The 18293-nt window shown below is 34.8% G+C and overlaps 1 protein-coding gene across 13 annotated transcripts in view; it reads left to right on the plus strand.

Moving 5' to 3' along the window:
* Nucleotides 1-18293, plus strand: part of LOC136837493 (uncharacterized) — a 1465013-nt gene that overhangs the window by 1178759 nt on the left and 267961 nt on the right. The gene's annotated exons all lie outside the window — the stretch shown is intronic.

Consider the following 18293-nt stretch of genomic DNA (forward strand, 5'->3'; position numbering starts at 1 on the left):
TTTTAGGTCAAGTTTACTTACTGTGGTAGGTAAGCTTACCTTTGTGTACGTGCTGCAGTTCATTCTCGTACGTTCTGCCCGCCATTCCAACATCATTATCGCCAATTAAGGAGCCCCCAGCAACGTTCGTTGTTTGCGTTATGTTAAGTAACGTACCTTACCATTGTACAGCATATTTTACGATTTTCGTATTCATTTAGTAAAAATAACTTTAATATGCTTTAAGTTAAGTATACCTTAGTTTAACCAGACCACTGAGCTGATTAACAGCTCTCCTAGGGCTGGCCCGAAGGATTAGACTTATTTTACGTGGCTAAGAACCAATTGGTTACCTAGCAACGGGACCTACAGCTTATTGTGGAATCTGAACCACATTATACCGAGAAATGAATTTCTATCATCAGAAATAAATATCTCTAATTCTTCATTGGCCGGTCGGAGACTCGAACGCAGGCCCATCAAAGTGCTAGCCAAGAATGATATCGACCCGTCCAACGAGGAACTTTTAATATGCTTTAAAATGACAGTATTTACTACTAATATACAGAGAGAGAACTAATATACAGATAGAGAGAGAGAGAGAGACTGTATGATAGTCAAACAGACGAACATTACTGAGGACTGAGTAAGATTAGGTAAACCTGTGACTTGTTTTGGAGACGATTTAAAAGCTGAGTAAGTTATCGTATATTATATTACATAAATAGCTGCATTTTTGTAAAAAACTTTACAGTTATGTTGCTAACGTTGTTTATTTCCCAGATATTTTAAGGATGGTAGGCAGATTGATTTTTATTTTGATATAACCTTACAAACAATTCATTTCAATAAAACCATACTGTTAACTTCAACTAAACATGCCTGTAAGTTTCTGCAGTAAATAAGAACTGGTATGACTGTGGGACTTGGGTTTTTTTTTTTTTTTTACGGTGTTCTCTGTTGCCCTGTTTTTGGGATGATTTTCTAAGTTCGTATCCCAATTAAGTCAGATGTCATCTGGTCACGTGATCAACTCTGCATGTATTTTCTCGATCGTCCCTTTTTCTGACTTATGCAGCTGTTTCATGTTGTTTTATATTTTTTTTCCTGGGGGTTAGTGCCGTCAGTGCACCTCATGCGATGCACTGTAGACATTACTTAAGGTTCTTTGCAGCGTCCCTTCGGCCCTTAGCTGCCTCCCCTTTCATTCCTTTAACTGTACCTCCGTTCATATTCACTTTATTCTATCTTACTTTCCACCCTTTCTTAACAATTGATTCGTAGTGCAACTGTGCGGTTTTTCTGCTGTTACACTTTTCAGACATTTTTAATGTCAGTTTCTGTTTCAGCGCTGAATGACTTCATAGGTCCCAGCGCTTGTCCTTTGGCCAAAATTCGATATTCTGTTCTGTATTTTTATTTTGTATTTTCTTCTGTTTTCTCTTTTTCGCGCATGGATTGGAATTTTATTCTTTAGAAGTTCGGCTTTGCGATTAATGGCTCTTCAACTTTACTCCATGTGAATGTTTCCTGATTCGATTAATATAATAAGAATAATTGAAGGCAGTCTCTTTTGGGTTGCCGGAAAAATGAGAAGAAATTAAGAAACTAATTCTGCATGAGCTAACTGCAAATTAATCGACCAGTTTACACAAACGTAATGACGTTTTTCTTTCGAAATGGTGTACTGAACTTTAAAAATGCGTAGAAACAAGCTAATACCTGTTGTTTGCCGGCGGTGCGTAAAAGAAAGCATGTTTAAACTGCTGACCGTATTGCATGCGTTTGCTTTGCAAACATATTTTATATATGTCAATTGCGGACACGCCATGGATGTTTATAACAAGGGCAAAGTCAATATGCGTTGTATACATGATTTATATTTCTGTAACGGGTTATCGCATGTAAATATTTGTATTTTCGCGTAGTTTTAATGCTTCATGTTCAAGTTTTCATGTGTTCTGGCAAGAGTGATTAGCTTTATGGCCGTTTATTTGGTCAGTCTCCTGTTTTTTGGGTTGTTCAGCGTTTGCTTTTGCTTGTTTCTGGCCTGCATTCATCATTTTTCTGTTGATTACCTTTTTCCATTGTGGCAGTTGCTTTATTTTTTTATTTTGATCATTTTTATCCTCTCCCGGAAATGTGTTCTCTGTCCTTATTTTCCGGCTTTGAACTGATTATATTTCATTGAATTACATTGATTAATTACAATGATTAATTTGGCTATCTGCATTAGAGTCTTCCGCAGTTTCTTGTAATCGTGAATCCTGTGTAGTTTTCCAGTGTATTATTTTCAGTCCCCTATATGTCCTCATAATGCATATTCTCTATGACTATATCTTATGTATCCATACTAGAAATATTTATACGAATTGACCACTTGGAATTGTTATCTTCTCAACTAACATTCATTGTCCTGTCTTCTTGCTATCCATTTATCCGAGAGCCGTACATTGCTGTTAGTTATTTCTATGTCCTTTTAACACTCATTTAAGCTCTTACCAGTCAATGCAGTTTTTCGTCATATTGCCAAGAAACTGTATAATCTGCAAGAATCAGACTCCACACTCCATTCATGATGCCTGTTCATATCCCTGACTTGCACTCTTGCACCAGCATCCCATATCCTTTCCGTTTCCCATTTCTTCTATTTCATGGAAACGTGAAACATCTATGGAGTTATAAATTACCTTTTTTTTTACAGACCCATTTCATACCAATCACTCTCCTTTATTATGTAATATATACTTCTATTTTATCTGGAAAAACTTTCAACTGCTTTCCATAAATTGCCTTCACAGGATCATTCTTTTGCAGCTCTCTGTAGTTCCTTGTGTCACAGCTGTTTTTTTTCTGCAATGTTAAACTTTTCGTTCAACTTTTTCATATCGTGCACTTGGCCTACAAGCTCTCTTCCTTGTCTGAATCCACGCTGCTCTTCTCGCCTTTTTATTATATTTATTACTTTTATCGAAACGTTGCATTACAGCTTAAGAGGTAAACTCACAATGCAAACTCTCAATTCCAGTGATCACTATTACCTTTCCCTTCATACATAAGAATCCTTTCCCTCACGGAGGACTGACCATACTCACCTTGGTCAGTCACTCAGGTACACTATCGTCACCATCTCAACTGGAGCAACCATCTCGCTTGTGATACTTGAAGGTTCTTCACATTCCCATTCTTTGGCGTTTCAGGCGTCTCTTTATAACCGCTGCTGCCACTTCCACAGGCATCCTCAAATGAGATCAGCCGAAGAAGAGAAACGCGTAAAGATTTGTTTGCAATAAATAGAGGTGAGATGCTTGCTCCAAATAGTGGTGATATTGTATCAGTATCTTTTTGCTTGCATCGTTTAATTGGTAATTCATTTTGTTCACTAATCTTTCCTCTCAGTATTTACTTCCCTGTGGAACATTATATATATATATATATATATATATATATATATATATATATATATATATATATATATATATATATATATGTGTGTGTGTGTGTGTGTGTATACATGTGTGTATATATATGTATACACACACATACACACACACACACACACACACACACATATATATATATATATATATATATATATATATATATATATATATGCATGTGCGCATGAGTAATATTATGCTAAATTATACGTACGTACACATCAACGCACATACATTTGTGTGTACTGTGAAGCACACGATTCAGAGCATTTAAATTCAATATGGCGCACGGACGAAACTAGAATAGTCCTCTCTTTTTGCTTTCCAGACATTAGCCATTAGAGTAAGAGAGGAAATCCGGAGCTCAGTTTTAAGGCAATATCCGCCATAAAAGAGATTTGTTAGTTTTCATCACCGGGCGTAACAGGAGGACAGTAATCCCGGCAGGGGGATCCCCCCTCCCATCCCCCACGACATTGTCCTCCGAAAAGGAAAATCTTATCACAAAACTTCTTATTATATTTTCTGAAAACTATATTCGAAAATATCTTTCTCTCGTGTGAGGAAATGGGAGACAGCGGTGCTTAAAGTGGACGTTCCAAGGGAGGTCTTACTTTGAAGAAATTTGTCGTAAATTATATATATGTATGTTTGTGTGTGTACATATATGTGTGTGTGTGGAGATATTTTTTTTTTTTTTACCATATGCCACTACTGTCTCTCGGCGCCATAAGGGGTTAGTTTTCCGACTAGGGAAGTTTTAGGAGATAAGGCTGCTACCCCTATACACTTGTAAACTCTAGTTGTGCCCACCACGGCCATCTTAATTAACAGTTATGTTATTCATTGCTCAGGTCGAGACACATCTGGGTTCTGACGGAACGTGCCTATCCGCACCTCCTCACTTGGAAACCTAGCCTAGGTCACCAAACTTCATAGATGAAATTGCTATCACTGACGCCTCGAGGCTTATACAGTATACATACATCCATATATATATATATATATATATATATATATATATATATATATATATATATATATATATATATATATATATATACACTGTACATACATGTATATATACACATATATATACATACATGCATATCCATACACCAAAAAACTCAACTATTTTCGTCAGGACTATCACAGTGCTTCTAAAACTGTGCACAAGGCACCTGGTAGTAATTTGGACAAAGAAACTTGTCATATGGTTCTCTGTGGTGACAAGTTTCTGATATCCGGCTAAAAAGAGACATACTTAATCAGATAAGATCTTGCATTTTGTGCACAAGTCTCTTTTCCAGTGTTCGCCTGTTCTTAGGTCCCATTCATTATTGCACAAGCCATCTCTGTTGTGTTTGCTGTTTATAATCATCACCCCTTCTCCCTATAGACATTTACTCTATGTTGCATGGGTGAGGCACCCTTGTCCAGAAGTATGGAAAGGAATAAAAGGAAACAGTTTGCATCAGGAGAAACGTACTATGATTATGCATAGTTTTGCCGCTGCACCTCTTGACGCAAATTGCATGGATAACAAAATTTGAGAGAGTAAAGTACATTAAATGATGGAAAATGGTCGAAGATAAAGAAAGGAAACGCGCGGAAAAGAAAAGACTCGAAAGAAATGAAAATTTAAAGAATAACTGAAAGGAAGGGGGAAACATAAGACTGAAAGGAAAGGAGAGATACAAGACTGCAAGGAAAGGAGAAGCGAGAGAGAGAGAGAGAGAGAGAGAGAGAGAGAGAGAGAGAGAGAGTCATTCCAATGTAGATCTGGGGTTTCATTATTGTATATTATTCTCAAGCAGGAGCGATGGACGGGATGTGAGGACTCTTCCCCCGTCTTTGATCGTGGCTTGGTTGACCTCCCCCTCTGCACCCCTGCAGCCCTCTCCCCTACCCCCCACCCCAGCCCTTCAGAATTTATTAACCCCTCCAGGTCTTGTCGCCAGTGTCAATGAATAAATTCCTAAGACTTTGAGAGTGAATATAGAAGATGAGAACTTGGGTGTTGGCGCTCCACAAAGAGAGGCACAGATCAGCAGATAGGCTTGCAAGAGAGAGAGAGAAAGAGAGAGTAATAAAAAAGACATAGACGAAGGAAAAGAATATCAACAGAATGAAAGGTGGAAGGGAAAGTGGGAAGCTATAGAACTGTGAAGTGATTGAGACCTAATAACCTAATGATTATATTTATATATATATATATATATATATATATATATATATATATATATATATATATATATATATATATATATATATATAGACGTGTGTGTGTGTGTGTGCGTTCATTTGCGTGTGTGTAATGACACTGGAGATCGAAGTTAGACTTGCATGACAAGCTTACCTCATACTTACTGCCTCATGTTGACCTCATTTTAACTCCAGCCTGCCAGGTTATATTGTAGCGAGATATGAACACATCGATTGTTGTAATAACCGCAAAGATTTATGATGTGTTCGGGAGCAATGACTGCGTGTAAAACTCATTACTTTCGAAGGCCGTAGAGAAGTTGGGGCTTGTAGAAATTTATTTGCTGGCACGGCTGCCCAAAATCAAAGGTTGTCCGACAGCTTCTTTCATCAGTAGAAGTTCTTTGATCTTCATTGGAAATAAGAGGAGATTCCGAATTTTTTTTATGTTGATTATAGTACAACTGTTCGAATGGGGTTATTGGTTATCCGTCTTATATGCAGACTAGACATTACGGGATTATTAAGTAAACATAATAATTCTGAATGAAATATTGGCGGTCTTTAATAAGAATGATTACGTAAGAAAAGTCACCCGTGAGAACTTGCAATAGGATTTTAAATGCATACAAACATGAATAGTTATGTGTTTTGCACATGCAAATGCTCATGATACACGAAGATGCTTGTGTAATGTTCACGTATGTTTAGTTTCTGCATTTACTCTTATTATATCGACTGCCGGTTCAAATCCAGTCACTATGAGACGGTTTCAATTTTCATACAACCTTTTCTTTTTTTTCTAAACACTTAGGGTCGTGCAATAAAAGTTGGAATCATACCGTTTAAGTTTATATATATTCTGCATTGAACTTATGTCAAAACGCAAACGCCATACAGAAATATATTTTAACAAATTAAGTTCGCTCAAAATCCATAATTTCAGTCAGTCCTCACAGGTATTTCAATTATGTCACTGCTTCCTGGGAACTACTGTATTTTCTCAGTCCGCTTTGCGAAAGGCTTCATACCCTTCAAAAAACACCATCAGACATTTCCTCTTGGACTCAGCACCGAGGAATGTCACCAGACGGTATTCTTTCATTATTACTGTGTACATTTAGATTCAGTATTTCATGAGCTGTCAATTACTTTAAACCTTGACATTTTTACCACACATTTTGGTTCTTTTCTTTATACCATATTCGTATAGCTTTTTACTTTACACAAAGTATTCCCTTTATCTGATGTCTTTTGCCATATTCCTTATTACGGAGTTTTGCTTCTTCATTTACATGTGTCTGTTTATTTCGGGAATGTCTCAGACAGTGTCATTAAAATTTGCGAAGTAGTGTGCTGTGGTGAAAGAGGAGTTGCCTAAATTATGGATTAAATCAAGTTCAATATGAGACAAAATTATTTTTTCTTATGTTTTAAGTCCATCAGATAATTATTTATAGATACTGATACCCATGAATTTTGAAGGGTCTGTGGATCGAGGAAAGGAGTTCATTAGATAAAGATCCGGATGCTGATCCGTTTTGGGAGATAGAGCACTATACCAGATATTTTTTACGTAATTTCTTCATGGAAAATTCAGCCTTGTCCTTGTCACTCTTCTAATAATATTTAATGAGCGTCTAGACTTCAAAATGGACCGGGAGAATAGTAAACTCCTTTGACCTTGGTTTGTGCTTTTGTAGTGCTTTCTGTTTTTCTGTAAAATCTATGCGGATTGTAAAAACAGTTAATGATCATATGATGATTTCTTTTATTTTTTATCTATTTTTACTGCATGGGTTTTCGTTTGTTTGTTTTCATAAGTTCAGAGACGAAGGCATTGTCATCATTTCCCACCCCATCCTTCCCTCTCAGGTGGATGGAACTTTGCTGAACGAGTCTGGTGTTTAACTATTCCAGTGTAACCTGTGACTCATCTAACTTTTGAAAACAAATGCCGCACGAAAGTTAGGTATCATTCGTAAGGCCTCATATATTTATAACAGTGATGCAATCAGTGCAACCTGTTTTAAGTCATTTGTATTCCCTTTACTAGAACACTGCTCTCCTGTGTGGATGTCTGCTTCTGCCAGAGATTTATCTCTTTTAGAATGAGTGGTTCGTGGTGGTAGGTTTCTGTTTCATAATAGTAGTAGTAGTTATAACTTGGACCATCGACGGATGCATCTCTTCTTTGTCACTTTTTCATAAGTTGTGTTTCAACAGAGATCTTTGACATTCACAATTGATCCCTGATCCCCTTTACCTGCCGAGAGCAACCAGATTCGCTGAACAGCAGCACCAATATGCAGTAAATGTGCCTCGCTGTCGAACTTCTCAGTTCCAGAGGTGCTTTATTCCTCACACCGTTGGACTGCGGAACAGTCTCCCGGAGGATGTCGTGCAGTTGGAACTTTAGAAGTTCAAACGAAGGTGCAATGCATTGCTACCCTAATACTGTTCTCCTTGCTTTTCAGTATTTTTTTATTTATTTGTTAATTTATTAATTTATTTTTTAAAATAAGAGTGGGATCTCCTCTTTTTGTCTTTTCCTTTATCTCCTATTACTTCTTCCTAATGAACACCATGTTCTTTGAAGCTTGAATTTCAAGTCAGTGGCCCCTGTGGTGGGGTTGTTCCATATGAATAGGGTTCATCTTCTGAATAATAATAATAATAATAATAATAATAATAATAATAATAATAATAATAATAATAATAATAATAATAATAATAATAATTTGAATTAAGTGATATTAACGAAAATGAAATTTTCCATGTTCGATTAGATTTCGCATTAGCACTCTCCTTTATCGAAAATCACACCACACACACACACACACACACATACACACACACACACACATATATATATATATATATATATATATATATATATATATATATATATATATATATATATATATATATATATATATATATATATACAGTAGGCTGTAAGTACATTCAATATGAAAAGTTGCTTCAGCTGTTGATATTATCCTTGACCTTTTAGTCATCATCACCACAAATTATCACCGTTACATAATCGTGTTATCGACGTGGTATTTAACGACTTTCTGTATCAAGGTTTCTTTTCAATTATTAAAGGTATTACGAACTTCAGTTGTTTGTTTGCGTACTGGGCTGTTGTAGTGGCATTACCATATGTCAGCGCTTTACCGTAAAAACGATTAACTTTCTTGTGTCGTAGGATATAGGAGAAACCCGTTAGTTGGCTTTAACTTTGAAGGTCGTACCGCAAGGTTAATAAAGATATAATTCGGATATTAATTCTATAAACTTTATTCTTGATGTTGGAGAATATTATTTAATTCTATACATATATATATATATATATATATATATATATATATATATATATATATATATATATATATATATATATATATATACATGTATATATACATATATATATATACATATATATATATATATATATATATATGTATAACTGAATCACGAAAATATGGAACGTGATGAATATATAAATAAAGATAAAATCCACGAAGAAATGGAAACACTGGAGTGCTACGAGGCCTTTGGACACTTACGTCCTTTACTTAGCAGACGTAAGTGTCGAAAGGTCTCGCAGCACTCCAGTGTTTCCGTTCTATATATATATATATATATATATATATTATATATATATATATATATATATATATATATATATATATATATATATATATATATATATATATATATGTGTCCAGTGCTCTTGTTTATAACACTCTGGAGATCTGTATAAAATTTATCTTGTAATTCGTTTGAAAAGTTCATTTGCTGGTGTATAGCACACTAGACCACTCATATTACTCAATACTGATTTAAATATTCCCAGCAGTACTTTACTGTTCACTGCTCAGTCAGTCTGTACATTTTCTGCCTACTCTCTCTTTACCAAATCCAACTGTTCTTCTTGAATATATGCATGCATTACCCCTTCCAAACACTTTTCCCATTCCTTTGTACCAAGATCTATAAACGGGTAAGATGTTAAGTCCATATCATCAGTTTGATTTAGCGTTCTCATGTTCCACTTTCCAATTTTCAATTTATACTTAATTTTTATAACCGGGAGATTTTTAGCACCCCATGGGCTGTGACTGAGGAGATCAGAGAATTTCTAGGAAACAGACTGATGATTTTGACAAAGTTATGTATTTAGGAGTGGCACTGGTCTTTGGGTAGCCCACATAATTATTAATAAGATACTAGTGGGTGAAAAGAAGAATAGGACAATGATAACATTAGAAAAAGAAAGACAACGCTGAGCGGGAACATTTTGTGAGGTCATGAATAAGAAAGATGAGGGAGATAATTTGCTTGATATACCGGAAGCTGAAGAAGACCTGTGTGTGCTTATGAATGAATTTACAGTTTTTGAAGTGGAGTTAATAATAAAGGAATTTATGAGATGGAAAATACCATGTTTTGATGGTATTATTGCAGACATGATAGTTAAAAATGAAAAGATACCTTTTGTTAATAAACTGTGACTTTTCTGCAGAATATGGCTATTAGGAGATGAAGTCTGGTGATTGGGGATTGGCAGTCCTAGCTAAGCTACCAAGAGAGAGGTGGCCTGACTAAATGTGACCGAACTTATGATTGGTTGCAGTGAAAATATATATTATGCTTAATTTTGATAGCTGTGAGAAGATACTGTTAAAGAGCTTAGGGATGAACAAGCTGTTTGCAGAAAATGCAGGAGTTGCACTGAGCAGATATCTGTGTTAAGACGCAATTGTGCAGCAGTATACGGTATTGGAAAGTCTCCTTCTGATGGCTCTGATTGGTTATTAGAAGGCATTTGACAACGTCCACAGACCAATATTAAGGCATTTCTGTTAAATAAGTTGAGCTCATTAAAAGTATCGTTGAAGGGAGTAGATGCAGAGTTAATGTTGACGGAGTTTTGTCAACTGAATTTGCAGTTAATGATGAATTGCTACAAGAGAATGTAGTTTCTCAAAGTCCAGTGAGATCTGTATTGCTGTGCAGACATTAATCATAGTATGAGAATGAAATAATATCTAAAAGATTTTGTCGATTTGAGAAAGAAGCTTTCAGGATATTTAGTTGAGATAATGATGGAAGGGAGATGGAGATAGTTTGAACATGTTCCTGGCACAACCAACTAGGAAATTAGTAAGTGATAGCGTTATGTGGATCATCCAGACCTACTTGGATGCGAAGTATGTGAAGGAGGCTGGAGTGGAGATCCGTGGCAGATAAAGCACAGGAATGACATGACTTACGGAATTTCACAGAGACCTTTGAGTGACACAATGTTGAGGCGATGATGATGATGATGTATTTATAAGCTCATTCTTTCTTGCACATTTTCTCACATGGGAAGATCATGGTAAGTTCTCATTTAACTAGTTGCTGTTGCGATGACCTTTTTGAAATGTATAACTTTCGTGATGAGGATTAATAAAACTTCGCATTTGTAAATTTCGAGGATTGTGTCCTTACATTGGTAAGATTTAATGAAATTCTTTTCTTTTATAATTACGTCGTGTTATATGTGTCTCTCATGCAAGGATTTCATGAAGCGGATGATTCTAATATAGTATTACATGTCATTTTGCAACGGCATTCCTGAAAAATTACAACACGTATGTCTTCAGTAATAAGAATGTATAAAATGAGAGGAATTGTATTTGAAAAAATACGCCTCTTCTACGTTAAGATATTTTATAATGATTGATAAATGTATCCTCTGATAAATTTTATATGCACTATCGTACCATGAAAATGATTGCTGATAACGAAAACCATGAATAATATCGATTATACAAAAGCCATGAATAATATCGATTATATGCTAATGTCCCACGAGACTTTTTGCCAGTGTACATATTTCACTAAATGCATCGCTTTTATGCTAAATTGTCGCAAATTGCGACTCTGTTGTTCCTGGAATAGTATATACCACTACTGTAACTTGATTTTGAAAAGTTGTTCGTAGCATGAGAGGTATATGTATTTTAATGTTCTTCATTGACCTTTTTATCCATTTTGTTATCATGAACTGTTTCTCTTTTACAAAAGGAAATGATGAATTCGTCGTTTGTGGTAAAATTTAGATATACTGCTTTTTATTGTTGTAAGAACTTTATAATTAATTAATTGTATCATCTTCTCAGAGCTACGGCCTCGCGGACATTTCAAAGTGTTAGGAAATATCGGTGTGCATTTACAATGAAAGGATATTGCATATGTCATTGGCTCTGTACATTACATATCACTGGACCCTTCACAAGTGTACTTGTGAGCTTACGGGAATATTACTATGACTGCCGTAGATTCGTTTTTCATGAACGTAATTCAGCAGTGCTCCTGCTTACTTGAAGATTGTTTCTTTGTTGATGAAGAAATGTGAAATTCCACAATATTTCTCCAATTATCTTAACTTTAAGAAGAGAGCGAAGCCTGGTAAGAAGCGACCTAGATCTGACTGCGTGTCCAAGTTGTAAACCTGTATAGGTTTAAGGCCGCTGTAAATTATGTATAAAACAGACCAAGGTCATCATTATCGGGGTCAAGAGATCAACCAAAAGTGAACAGTGTAAAATCAAAATGAAGTTTCCACTCTGTCGACAACATTTCTCCATCTCGTATGAATTCCCGTTTCATATCTGCAGCGTATGGGAACAACTTTTGAAATATAAACAATAAGGACCACAAAAACTTATTTTTATTTTATTTTTGCTTGATCAAAATGTCTTAAAACCAAAAAGTTTTTTTTATCCAATCTAATGGAATTTAATTCATGATTAAAAACAATTTCTTCCCAAAATGACAGATATGTCATCAAAATTGTTGTTGTGATTTGTAGTTTTGTGTAATTGAGTTTTTTTTCCCTGGTGGAAAAATGTTCATATTTCTTGAAGGAATATGTTCTAAAGCATTAATTAAATTCTGACCGACTGAATATAAAACATTGTAGTTTGCAAGATATCTTGATATTACACAAATAAAAATAAAGAGTAATTTTAATGTGGTTCATATTGTTTGTATTTTAAAATTTGTTTTCATTAGTTGAAGATATGAAACTGGAATATATATGAGGCTGAGAAGTGTCGTCAGCAAAATGGAAACTTAATTTTTGATTTGACATTTGGTTCATCGAGGTAACCTGATCTCGTGACCCCGATATTGATGACCTTGATCTATTTTTAGGGAGGTTTGTTTATTTTCACCAAAAAAAGAGAAACATTTCAACATCCGTTAGCTGTTTTGTTCTGTGGCTTGCAGGGAAGCCATTTGAAATTCGTAAGTTACGATATAGGTACTCTAAAATGGTCAGTTATCTGAAAATCTGTTGATAAAAAATTCTTATTTTTTATTACTCTCCGCAAATAACACTATGACAAATGGGTCAAGTATAGCTTCCCATTCACCAGAAAAGAAAAAAAGTGTTTAGTTTCTTCATAGACTTATTACTTACCACTGTATTGAGAATATCTGTAACAGACTTTCAGGTAATGGGAAAATCTAGACAAAATTTAACGATAAATCACTGCAAACAAGTTTTAAAAATTTATAAAAAGTAAATACAGATAATGAAATTAATCTATGTCGGAACGATCATGTAGGGCATGATATTGAATGGTAGAAATCTCCATACTATCCTTTATGTTTTAATTAAAACATCGTGAAGTTCGTGGAATTTGACAAACAGCTCATTAGTGGAAGTTACATTCCCCTATTCCCTCGGACAATTGCAGGTGTCAACTTTTCATTATTGTTATTTGTGTTAACATCAAGCTTAAGAGACCACAAGTATCTGCTTTAAAAAATGGAATGTTAATCCCATTGTCAAATTCATAGAAATCCGAGTAGATTTTACCTGTACATCCTAATTTCTTTGTAGAGGAGCGATTCGAACTTAGCAATATGGTTGAACTCCAGTGCTGACTCCCTCTTCCTCTAAATATGAACGATATGTCAGAAGGATATGTATATATGTATATGCATATACATGTGTACATATATATATATATATATATATATATATATATATATATATATATATATATATATATATATATATATTGTGTTTATATCTAAACTAAATCCTGCTGATATATATATATATATATATATATATATATATATATATATATATATATATATATATATAATACACTGTATATATATACACACATATCCATGTACACTGTATTTATATCCTAAACTAAATCCTACTACGCGCACACACACACATGTATGTATATATATATATATATATATATATGTATATATATATATACATATATATATATATATATATATATATATATATATATATATATATATATATATATATATATATATATATATATATATATATATATATATATATATATATATATATAACCGTAAAATAGGTTGAAGATCGTGTGTCCTCTATGAATGATTCCGTATAAACTCTAAACTTTGTTAAGTGTTTGATTAGGTTACATAATTTAGTTTGCCGCTTACAGCGTGTCACTTGGCAGGCTAATTAACGCCCAGGGAAAGTATTTAATTTGTTAGCATAATCCAATGAAAGAGTTTGCATAGCATTTGAGCGGAAGTAAATCCTTTCGAAAAGTGATGCTCGTTTCGGAAAGAGGTTCTGCAAGGTTTATGTAATGATAGATTGGGCGATAGATTAAATATATCTGATTCTGTCTTCAGTTTCAGTGCGTAAAATCCATTAGGCTTCATTTGATGATAGGTATACATTTTCCAAAAGCTGTGATGTCTAGATGTTTTTGTACCACCTTCGATGTTAACGTTACGATTCTCATTACATAGGATGAGATTGTTAAACTTGTGCCCTTAGCCATCCTAGCTGCGAACAACATACTCGATTAACTGCCTGGCATACTCTATGATTTATTGACGACGTCGACGGGCAAATTGGATTTTTTTGTTTCAGCAAAATTACTAACAATATGGTATCGTAATCACCTTTATGTTTTAGAGTATACGAAGTGCATCCAAATATTAAGTTTTTATTTACGACCTCTCTGTATTTTCTTTAGATAATCAAATAAGTGAGGTATTTTTATAATATAAGTATTTTTATAATATGTCTCACAGTATACCTCGAAATAATTCCGAGATTTTGGGTCATTCATATTTATACTTACATTGTCCCAGTGTTCTGTTTCACACTATTCACTATCGATAAGACTGTTTAAAAAGGTCTTTGGACGTTCACTTTGAAGCTTATTCTGTTACTTATTTCACCCCTTACCAAGATTCCTGAACCCGAGATGAAACCTTCCCCTGCTGTGTTTCATCAGGACCCATAAAATTCAGCCAGATTTATTTCACCTGCCAACCGAAGTCTCCTCTTCCATAAATTCAGACCCTGGTGCCCGACGGGAGAGCCTCTTGAATTCTCTCACCCTTGGGGGCGTTTGTCGTTTCCCCTACCATCATTAGGAGCCTCTGAGCAATGTCTTGAAAAGGAATCGCAGGTCACTTTTGGCTGTATCGGCATTTCTTGCGCACTTCCGCGTCGATGTTTTTCCTCTTCAGTGGGTGGATGTATTGTTGTGGGATGTTTTGAGATGTGGGTGCCGTGCATGTTATTGCAAGCATCGTCTGATCGTTCTAACCTCTGGACGGATGTGTATTTTTCGTGAAATAAGTGTCGTCATACGATTATCTGTCTTTGTCGTGCATCCTGTATGGTGGATTTTTCTATGATGAATTTGCTGTAATCTAAGAGTATACCATGATGGTAAAAAGGCCCATAAAAACACTATTTACACGTTGCAACCATATATTTCGGGCACTGTGTCCCTGTTTATTGGCAAATCATGTACCATTTGTATGTGTGTATTTATGATGAATGCTATATCCCCTCTAGAAGGATGTGTTATTGTACAATAGGCATCTTTTTGTGTGTCTTTTCAGCAAGAGTCATCTGCTACTTGTGATCAGAGTGATGAACACCCTTCTCATATTGACTGTATTGTTGTGTTATATGCAGCTTTGCTTTTATTTGTGCATGGGCAAGAGAACAAAGTATATATTTTTTTAAGTTTTGCAAGTAGTTTTGTACGTGAAGTCTGTATTGGACTGATTCCCAAACCCTCGTCGCTCGTGGATAAAATAGTTTATATAATTCTTTTTATATTTTCGTTTGAGTGATATTTTAGTAACTGATATCTTTAATGAGAAGAGGAAGGGCAGGGATGTTCTTTGTTTTTTCGTCCTCTCTTAAAATGTTTGTATGTAAGCATATAGGTATTTGCATAAATCTGTTCACATGGGGATTATGTTGCTTAATATGCCAAGCAGATTTCCCCTCTCCTGTCAGAATTCGTTTTGCTTTGAACCTTTGCATGACTTCTCTTTCTCCTTAGTTATCTTGTCAAGTGAACAGACGCTTCGGTGATTTCTACCCTCACTCTCCGATGTTTCTCGTGCTTCTCTACAGCCGTTGGGAATGGCCATACTAATTTCATGATAAACAGTGATGTTCCCCAAACTAGTAGAAAATCCAATAATCTGATCTTATACTGAGTAAACCATTCCTATTCTGTAGTCCATAAAGTTCTCAAAAATTTATTCAAGTCGACCTTTCCTCTGTGTTTTTGTCCCCGTGAAAAAGATGCTCGCATGCTCGTATTTTTTCAGCCAATTCTCTGATTCTAATGCTTTTGACTATATCGCTTTGATTTCGTTACGGGGTCAGTAACCTAGATGTTGCGACGCCAGTTTTACTAACCGTAAATCAATCCTTTCTCAAATCGTATGCACTGTATCTTGATAGATGCTGCTTCAGCCACTATTCTCCTGAACCCGTCAAACCATTTCTTCCCTTAGCTGCGCTAAGTGTATACGTATGTGTATATATATATATATATATATATATATATATATATATATATATATATATATATATATATATATATATATATATATATATATATATATACACACACACACAAACACAAATACAATTCGTCTATCAAGGCACTGGCATTTTAGGCTAAATTCCACTCCCATGTAGGTTCAAATGTGCTCGGGCGTAAATGTTCTTGTGGGTTATGTAGCGTTTTTTTTTTTTTAAGTATGTTTGTCGCAATGAGAATCTGCTCTGCTGACTCTCTCAAACGTGATCCGTAATCTGTTGACTTTTAACTCTCCTTGTCATCTCCATGATATCGATAAGAACTGAAAAATGACTTGCTGTTATTTTCTGTCTTTACCCTCAGTGCTGCTATTGCATGTCAGTTTACGCGGATTTACTCTCACGCAATTCGTTCGTCATGTACGGACAGCCCTCGCTTTTTCAGCTCAACTCCCTAACATTATTCATCCTTCTACATTATCTCTTTTTCATTCGTAATTCAGGGACAGCTTTCCAGTATCGTCAAAACAAAATGGCATCAGTGGGAAAATAAAGTAAAGCAACCAGATACCCCACATTTCAAGTTTTTTTTTTTTTTCGTCTTTCGGAAAATTGAATATGACAGGAAATCAAAAGTTACTCCCATCTGGAATGCTTACATTGCTCAAATAGCTTGATTGGTCTCTCTCTCTCTCTCTCTCTCTCTCTCTCTCTCTCTCTCTCTCTCTCTCTCTCTCTCTCTCTCTCTCAGGTTTGGTTACTGCCTTCATAATTTCTTCATTCCATATTCTTTCATTGTATTGTCATTTATTTGAAGTCTTTTACTTTCATACTTTTCCTTTTCATAAAATATATAGACCGTTTTTCGTTAATTATTTCGCAGTTATATTGCTGATTTTATGCTTATTTTCGTTACTGTACATTCAATAGTTTTGAGAGAACTGAATCTCAGTTTCAAATCTTCGAATAATGGTTAGAAGAATTTATCATTATAGAACGATTAGTAAATTAATAGTGACAGTAACAGAAGTTATACAAAAATGGATTCTTGAACACATTAAAAAACGGTTAAGTAGGTTAAACTTTCTTTTTCTCTGGGAGCTCGCTTAGCAAGCCAGAAGTTTATACTTTGTCCATATTTTAAAGCTAGCAATTTTTTCCCCTTTATACCATTATGCAAACGAGGCTTTTGTCAATTTTCCTCGATTAACAGTCATTTATTGTCCTTTTGTTTGAATTACTTTACAGAAGATTGTGTTATTTATTCATTTGTTTCATTCGTATTTGATGTCGTATGCTTGCACACCCCCATTCAGACATATATACACGTTAAGGAAAGGGATAATATATATATATATATATATATATATATATATATATATATATATATATATATATATATATATATATATATATATATATATATATATATATATATATATATATATATAATATGTGTGTGTTTAGAAATTTTCCACACCATTTGCGTACTTGTGCTCTTGAGATTCCATTGAACCCATGCCTCTGGGCACTTCAGCACATTTGAGGTTGTTGCAAACCAGTTTGTTTGAGTAATATCCCCTTAATGGCATACAAGTCTCTTTCCTTGAGGCCTAAATATTCACACTTTTTACTCCCGTAAGCTTCCGGTGAATACACCAACAGTAGTCATGCCGATCAGTGATTTGAAAGTCAGGGAGAGCAGTTTCTCCATCAGACGCAGACTTCGCTTTCACATTCTGATTTTCAAGGGTTTTCGGTGAAAATCATATCCA

The sequence above is a fragment of the Macrobrachium rosenbergii genome, chromosome 59 (assembly GCF_040412425.1).
Source record: "Macrobrachium rosenbergii isolate ZJJX-2024 chromosome 59, ASM4041242v1, whole genome shotgun sequence".
NCBI lineage: Eukaryota > Metazoa > Arthropoda > Malacostraca > Decapoda > Palaemonidae > Macrobrachium > Macrobrachium rosenbergii.